Source organism: Athene cunicularia, assembly GCF_003259725.1.
Source record: "Athene cunicularia isolate RWA chromosome 21 unlocalized genomic scaffold, athCun1 chr21_part1, whole genome shotgun sequence".
NCBI classification, from domain to species: domain Eukaryota; kingdom Metazoa; phylum Chordata; class Aves; order Strigiformes; family Strigidae; genus Athene; species Athene cunicularia.
This window is the reverse complement of record NW_020799127.1, coordinates 5,493,126-5,500,885: the sequence shown is the minus strand read 5'-3', so window position 1 is coordinate 5,500,885 and position 7,760 is coordinate 5,493,126. Positions and strand designations below refer to the sequence as shown.

The 7,760-nt window shown below is 53.6% G+C and overlaps 1 protein-coding gene across 1 annotated transcript in view; it reads right to left on the bottom strand.

Annotated features, from left to right (window-relative positions):
• Positions 1 to 7,760, bottom strand: part of AGRN (agrin) — a 115,079-nt gene that overhangs the window by 83,148 nt on the left and 24,171 nt on the right. The window lies entirely within an intron of this gene.

Here is a 7,760-nt window from a genome sequence, read left to right as displayed (position 1 = left end):
CCCCCCCAGCGCCAGCAGAGCTCAGATCGCAGTCTCCAGGGCTAAGACAATAGCTGCTTATGTTCTAAACTAGCGCTGCTTTCTGGGAAGACAGCCAGGCCTGGCAGCTCTCAGCAGCAGGGAATAAAAGACGTGTTTGTGCTACGGAGCCCCTCTGCACCCGTGGGGCACCCTCAAAGGGAGGCAAGGCATCAGCCTGCTGGGGACCCGAAACAGAAACGCAGACAGATGTCCTGGGCTTAGAGAGAGGGGAGTGAGAACGACCACAGGACCAAGACAGAAGCAAACGCCTTGTTCAAGGGAGGGAGCTGGTGCAACCAGCAGCAAGCAAGGCCCTTGGGCCCAGGCTGATGCGCAGCATCTCCCCCCGCCCTCCACCAGCCGAGGCTGCAGCACATCAGGCTGCTGAAGTCACTGGGAATTGAGGATGCTCTGAGCACTGGAGCTGCTCGAAGCAGGAGGCAGGGACAGGGCAGAGCACAGGCACGGTCCCCACCAAGAGGAAGCTGCATGGCAGCGACGCCTGTCTGAGCATGAACAGGGATCCCCGCTGCAGCAGAGCCCCCCCGCCCCGCAGCGGGCTCAGGCAGCAGGCAGGCAGCCCTGTGTTTTGTCAGTCGTTTCTTCCTGCTCGCTGCGGCCAAGCCTGAGCGCACAGTCCCTGGGGGTTCTCCTTCTCCGCAGCGCGGCCCTGTGAACGCCTGTACCGCGGGCTGGATAACAAGCAGTGCCCATTGCTCCCTCTGTAAGTCCCTGGAGAGGCAGAAGGTCCCAAGTGGGGATGTCCCAGTGGTACCCAAGCCCTGGCAGTGGCACATCAGACCCACCCGAAGAGCCTGAACATGGCTCTGATGCTTTCACACCCTGTATGTAGCTGGCTGGGAGGGGATGAAATCACACCCTCATCCTCTTCACCGTCACAGCCACCTCCACAGGCTCAGCATCAGCTGCTGGGACCCCGCTTGGGGAAGGGCCCAGAGCCACAGGCAGGCACCACGCTCAGTACAAGCCGTGGCTCAGCTCACACCTGCCTTTCCTCAGTCAGAAAGTGGGAATGCATTTCTCAGGCCAGGACTGCATCCCCTGCCTCCAGCCAGGGACACACAGCCCAGCACCAAGCCATCAGCCATCCCCACTAACAGAGGCATGGCAGGGAACCACCAAGGCTCCCCGCACACAATTTTCTGGGTTGAGCAGCAAGTACAGCAGTCACCCTGCAATCCCATCAGCTGCCCAGTATGAGTACTGCCTCTGTGTCCTCGACTATACAGGCTTTTGCCCCACTGGGCTCTTGGTACCTCTACCATGCCCCAGGCAGTACATAAATCATTTCCTGATACTCTTCCTCCTCAGCACTGCTGTCAGATGCAATAACCAACACCAGTGTCTTTAAAATGTCCGTGTTTCACTGCAGTAGAACAAAATGCAAATCAATTAATCTTAAAAAAAAAATAAATAAACCGGCCTCTTCTTTTTCTTTCTTTTTACGAAGCTTTAAAGTTGCTTTTCGACTGTCCTGAATAATTGAAGTTAACATGAAAATTTAAAGTCTTTCAAGATTCCATTAAAATTCATTCTCTTTCCCTTTGGAGAATTGTCATTGCCAGAGTCCCATGTAGGGCAGACAGCACAAGCAGCTGCCTCCGTTCACAGTATTTAACTCCATTCTCTCTGTCTAGAGAAAATTCCCTCTTAATTGTTTAATGGAGACCCTGAAATAACATCCTTCACCACTCCCTGTCATCAGCCTACTAATCCCACTCCCACCTGATTCGAGCACAGATCCTGCATTTACCCTACCTCTTTCAACCCATCATTTCCTCGTGTCCCAGCATCCTGCAGCGGGAGCGCAGCACAGTAACAGGCTCCTGCACAGAGCCAGCAGGGAAGCTCCTCTGCCCCTTCCTCGCACTACTGAGGTGTTTTCTGCTATTTCTGCTTCACGTATTCACTGGTGGGCATGGCACCTCTTAAATTTTTGAGGTCTTGCATCTCCCACCCAGAAAGATCCAAATAAACCCTCCGGCGTCAGCCAGCCTCTAGCAGAGAGCAGTAGGCAGCCACATGCCTCAAAGGCAGCACCACCACCACGGTCCCTGCCAGGATGGTCGATGCTGGTGGCCATGGTCTTTCTCAGCACCCTGCGCTCCGAGAAAACACAGTTCTTGTGGGAAGACACAGCTGGAAGCACTCGAGCAAAGCCATCCCCCCAGAGCAGCAGGCAGGGGAGCACAGCTTGGCACAGCCACGGGGGAGAGGGGGATTTGTGGGGCACTGCAAAGCAGCTCATGTTTTTAGAAATATGTATTTTTAAAATTGCAAGATTCCAAGCTATCTTTAAAAGGTTAAAATACACTTCCCCCCGAGCATCTGCAATGCAGGAGGGCTGGCCCTTGGCTGGGCCATCATATAACGTAAGGCACATGAGGGAAAAGAGGGGAGACCAGTAAAAAAATAAAGGCTAGAGCTGGTGTTAGAGTTCTTAAAATGATGCCAAGGCTACCAAACTCAAAGCTTTTCTGTGAGAGCTGTTCAGTAGCACCCTCGGCGGCTGTCGGCCATTCCCAGGCCGCTGCTCCCTGGGCTCCAGAGGCTGCGGAGGGGGTCAGGTTTCCCATTAAATCATAGCACCAGACTGGAGGCACTGTTCCCAATTAAGAGTTATAACCTTCGTTGAAGCTCTCCCAATTCACCCCACTTGACCAACTGACCCCGAAGATTTTGAACAGCCTCTGTAAATCCTATTGATCTTTCCCGAAGCCAAAACCATGTGGGTTTTGTTTCCAGAAGGGAAGTCACCAGGGAGCGAGAATGTTACACTTGCACTGCCCATTAACCTCACGCTTTCCTTTTAAGCATAAGGTGACCCTTTTCTCCTCTTGGTAAAGGAATAAGCTGGCACTTCAGAACTGATGCTTGCTGCTGGGAGCTTTTTGGAGCATTCCTAGCACTGAGTGTTCACCTCTCCACACGCTCATTCCTTGTGTAACCCTTACAGGGAAAACCACCGCCCTTCCAGCTGCAAGGAGAGCCAGGGCAGAGGAGGGCTTTGCTCTCAGGGCTAGTACGGTCCCTATTCCAAAAGAATTTAATGAGGACCAAACTACTGCTATTGTGCCCAGCAGGTAGTGCCAAGACTGAGGATTACAGCAGGAGTCCAGGCTCAGGAGCCCAGGAGAAGACAGAACACAAGGCAAGGATGCAGCACTCCGCTTCCCAGGGCAGCTCCTCCCTGATCCCCCAAGACAGGCCCAGGTCCAGCACAGAAGCAGCTGGGAAAGCACCAGCTGGACATCTCCCACTGCCATGAGATCTTCTGGACTAGGAATGGCAAACCATGAGAGATTTATAGTCCTTTCCAGGTACATTATGTATTTAAAGGTACTGCAGAATCTAAGAGACAGATGCCAGGATGCAGAACAATCTGCAAAATGCTGTGAGCAAACAGGGCTATTATAAGGGATCATTAGCACAAAAGGAAACAGGCTGGAAGACAGCACAGCACAAAAGCCCACAGCCAGGTAAAGCAGGATTAGAGGCAGCAGCCAGTCTCTCCAAGCAAACAAGTTTGGAGCCAGCAACAGAAGCCAGTAGAGCTGGCAGTGAGGTTCAGTGAAGGACTTGTAGTTGCCCACTCCAGCGCATTAGGGGTAAAACAAGGAAAAAAAACCCAAAATAAACCTCATCAAAAACTGCCTCCTCCCTAACTTCTCTAAGCCAACGTACTGCCAGTGGTACAAAGCAAAAGCCTGACAGTATCTGACAAACACTAGCTCCCTTCTGCTTCAGAGTCCTACAACTCTCAGTATTTTCTCTTGCCTGCCCCAGCACGCTCTCCTGCAGAACTTCTGCAAACTCAAAAGGGCTCTGCATCATTTTTGCCAGCAGAAGGGCCAGGAAGACAGTCTGGGGTCTTTTCTGTGATCACAGAGAATTAATGGTCCTAGCATGAGGCTGAGATGGCCAAGTTTTTTTTTTTATATATATATAGAAGATTCAAAACTGAACAGAGAAGAAGAAGGTGGTTCAATCCACCTACAAGGGATGTCTGGTACGGGATGCAGGAGCATCAAGAGAAGCCAGCCACCACCTTTCCTGGGATGGAAAGCGTCACTACCAACTCTACCAGAGACACAGCAGAAAGACAGCCCCGAGTGTGAAGAGCTCCGGTATCCTTATCTCCATCTTCACGATCACTCCCCCCAGCCACTGATGCCTAATGCCTAAGGAACCAGTTGCTACTCAGACACAGCCCATCCCACTTCTGCAAAATGGAAGTTTTATTCCCGCATCTCTAATGAGGAGAAAGGGGCAGAAGCTTTTTTTTTTTTTTTTTGTGGCAGTGGGCAAAGGGGTCAAGCTCTTTTTGTCCCCTCTCCCTCTGTGCTCTGCTCACCCCTGCCACCTGCACAGGAGAGCTCCCTGCAAGCCGAAGAGCCCTCCAGGCACCCACACATGCTCACTGCTGGCTGGGCTAGACTGCCCAGGAACAGGCTGATCCAAGTAATCAGCCTCCCACACACACGTACTCTGCTCCCTTGAAGCTCTAAGTTCCCATCACACAAGGCATCCTTGTGTGTCACGACCAAATGTGTCCTGGCCTCCCCTGCCCCACTTTCAGTCCAAGAAAGGAGATAAATGCTGTTCTTACCTAGTAATGAATAATCCAGAATCCACGTGGGAGAGGACAGCACATGGGGGGGAAAAAAAAAAAAGAAAAAAAAAAGCGCAAAAAAACAGTTGGTCAGATCAGAGTCAACTCTGCCCCCAGACTTGCCAAGCAGAGCTGCTCTGCCCTGCTCCTCCCCGGGCAGTGCAGGCTGGTTCTGCTGGCCACAGAGAAAAGCTCACTGGAATCAGAGTGAGGAGGGGGTGAGAAGTCCCCCACCCCACTCTCACTCACCCCCCAGAAGCCTGCAGCCCCCCAAGAGCAGCCAATTGCCCAGTGGACCTGCAAAGCATCATCCCTCACCCACCCTGACTCCGAGGCAGATAAAGGGTACGGATCAAAGCCCCATGAAGAACAGCTTGGATAAAAGCAAGGGAGAAGCCCTGACCTCTGTGGATCTGCAGGGACTCCAGAAGACAGCAGATAAGCCTTATCAGTGGCACAGAAGACAGTGGAGTCCCTGGTTCCTGCCACTCTGCTGACAAGCAGCCCAGGGAACAGGCCCGATCCCCACAGAACCACGTTGTGCAGCATCCCGAGTTCTGGGGGTATCTGCGCCTCCTCTTCTGTGTGCTACAATAAAACTCAGTAAGGGGGAAGCAGACAGATTATGTGGCTGAGGAGGACTTGCCTTTCCCCAGGAAGGAGAAATGCCTGAGCAGTGCTTGAGCCAACCAGACAAGGAGGGATTTACCTGCTAAAACCCACGCAGAGATTGTAATTGGTGGCAGGGAAGAGGCAGGGTGGTGAGGAGCACTGCTGGGCAACATCAGTGCGGTGTGAAATGGGTGGCACACCTCAAGGGAAAAGGGTGTATCTGCCAAAGAAACATCCAAGTGGCATCTATGAGCCCTGCCAGGATGGAGGGCTATCACCAAGGGTACAGCCCAGGGCACGGAGTAGTCGAAGGATGCACACGCAGCGAGCGTGAGGAGGAAGAAAGCAGCAACCAAGTTTATTTTCTCTCCTGGCAACTCCCCTCATGCTTGAATGCCTCAAAGTCTCAGAGCTCTCTGTGGCAAAGGCATGCACTCCGCAGGGCAGCAGCCAGGGTATCACACAGGATCTGGGCAGAGAGGAGAGACAAAGGTGAGCAAGCAGGCAGGAGAGGCTGGAGGTCCCAGGTCCGTCTGTCTTGCACCACCACACACACCAGACACCTGGCTCCTACGGCAAGGGTTAGCAGGACCTCCAAAGGTTGTTGCTGGCCGTTCCATTATCACCTCGTCCTCCGCAACATCTGTTCTGTACAGCCAGACCCCTTTTCTCCCCTGCTGCAAGGGATACACCTGAAATGCTCCACGAGGGGAACGCACAGCTATTACAGGAGCCTTTTTCTGCAGCCCCCTCTGAGGGCTGGGATCAGGTGGACAAAGCTCGGGAGACTTGAAGGAGCCCATGAACCATGCTCAGCCAGAGGAGTCAAAAGCAAGAAAGTACTGCTGGCCCATACTGCATCAGCCTCATTTCCTAATAGCAGGTTTTAATCTCCTAATTGGGCTGCACCGATGCTTCCAGCACTCAGGACAGGGTTATGGAGCTGAAGTCACCTGGATGGCTCAGAAAAAGCTGGGCAAGGAGCCAGGGCTGGAAAAGTCCCAACACCTCCACTAGCACTTAGGACACCTCTCACTCACCATCCCCCGGAGACAGAGGGATATTGCTCTGCTTAAATCAGGGGAGAGAAACCACGGGACAACAGGGACTCACCTCAGGTAACCTAAGGATGTAAATGGGAGGCACGAGAAAGGTTTGCTCCCGATTGAAGAGAGCAGCTTGCTGCTGATATACACAGTACCCCCCTCCCCATCCAGGGCTGGCAAATAAAACAACAGGAACACACACAGTCCTTGTGTTAACTGCAGAGAAGTGACAACAGATCCTGCCCCAGCCCTGATAAAGTTATGAACCCTGGTAAGCGCCCTTGCTATCTCTTTCTGGTGATCACTTCTCCAGTGGTCTGCTCCTCCCATAAAGATGCAGCACGTTCCTGCTTTGCTTGGCTTGAGAAGATGCCTGTAGACACCCTCCCTGCAAGCGGGGCAGACCCGGATTAACTGTCCTCAGGAGAAAGGCAAGACCTGGGACCCAAACAGCCCAGGAAGATGCCGCCCTGTGTTTAACTGAAGGGCCAAGCCACAAGGTGACCACAAGGCTGTTCTCTCCTTACAGCTCCAACTGCCCAGGCATGGAGCCCAAAATGCTGTGCTGCAGCAGGCAGCTGGCTAGTGCTCTGCCCCACAGACTAGCCCACGCAGTCCCTCTGGGCTATGGCATGGCATAAAGGTCCTCTAGATCAAGAGCCGTGTCGCGTCCTGGCAGTGGGCATGCCCTCAGGAGTGGGTTGATCTCACTCCATTTTAACATGAAGTCCTAAGCTGAGGGTGTCATTTTTGCAGCTTCCCTCCTCAGTGAACGAGGAGATACCCCTCCAAGAGGGTGCTGAGGCTAAAGCGCTGGTTAAAGGCGCTCGGAAATTCCTTTAAGATCAGCATGGTGGACAGTACAGCCTCAGAGAGCAGGTAGAAATGACACCACCGTAAACCACCCGGCAGGGGTTTGGGAGCAGCAGGCCAGCAGAAAGCAGAGTCACGTACCCACAGCACATACCCTGGCTCCCGGAGCGAGGGAGCGGGCATCTCTCCCAAAGCGGGAAGGCCAAAAGGGCAGCGAGAGCCCAGCGAAGCCAGGGAACAGCAGCAGACAGCTGCTGCCAACGCTCTAGCCAGCAAGGGTTGCCAAGGCTGCTGGGCTCTGTATATGCAGCAACAACCTTTGAAGTCAGGGCAGAGGAATGTGCCCTGCTACGCTCCGCCAAGGGACCCTGCCCGGGCAGCCACCTCTCTGCTCTTCACCTGCCGCCTGGCCCAGGACCACCCCCCTGCACACAAAAGTGGGGGTCCACACTCCATCCTGCCTTTAGGCAGTGAACCAGAAGGAGCGAGCTGTGACCACAAACAAAGCATCTTGTCCTCTAAGCACTTGCTTCCCAGGGGAAAGGTGCTTGGGAGCTGCAGGACAGCACCCAGCAGCCTGGCCAGGTCACGCTGCTTGCCCCGTGACACCAGGTGAAAGCTCCCCCCCCCACCTC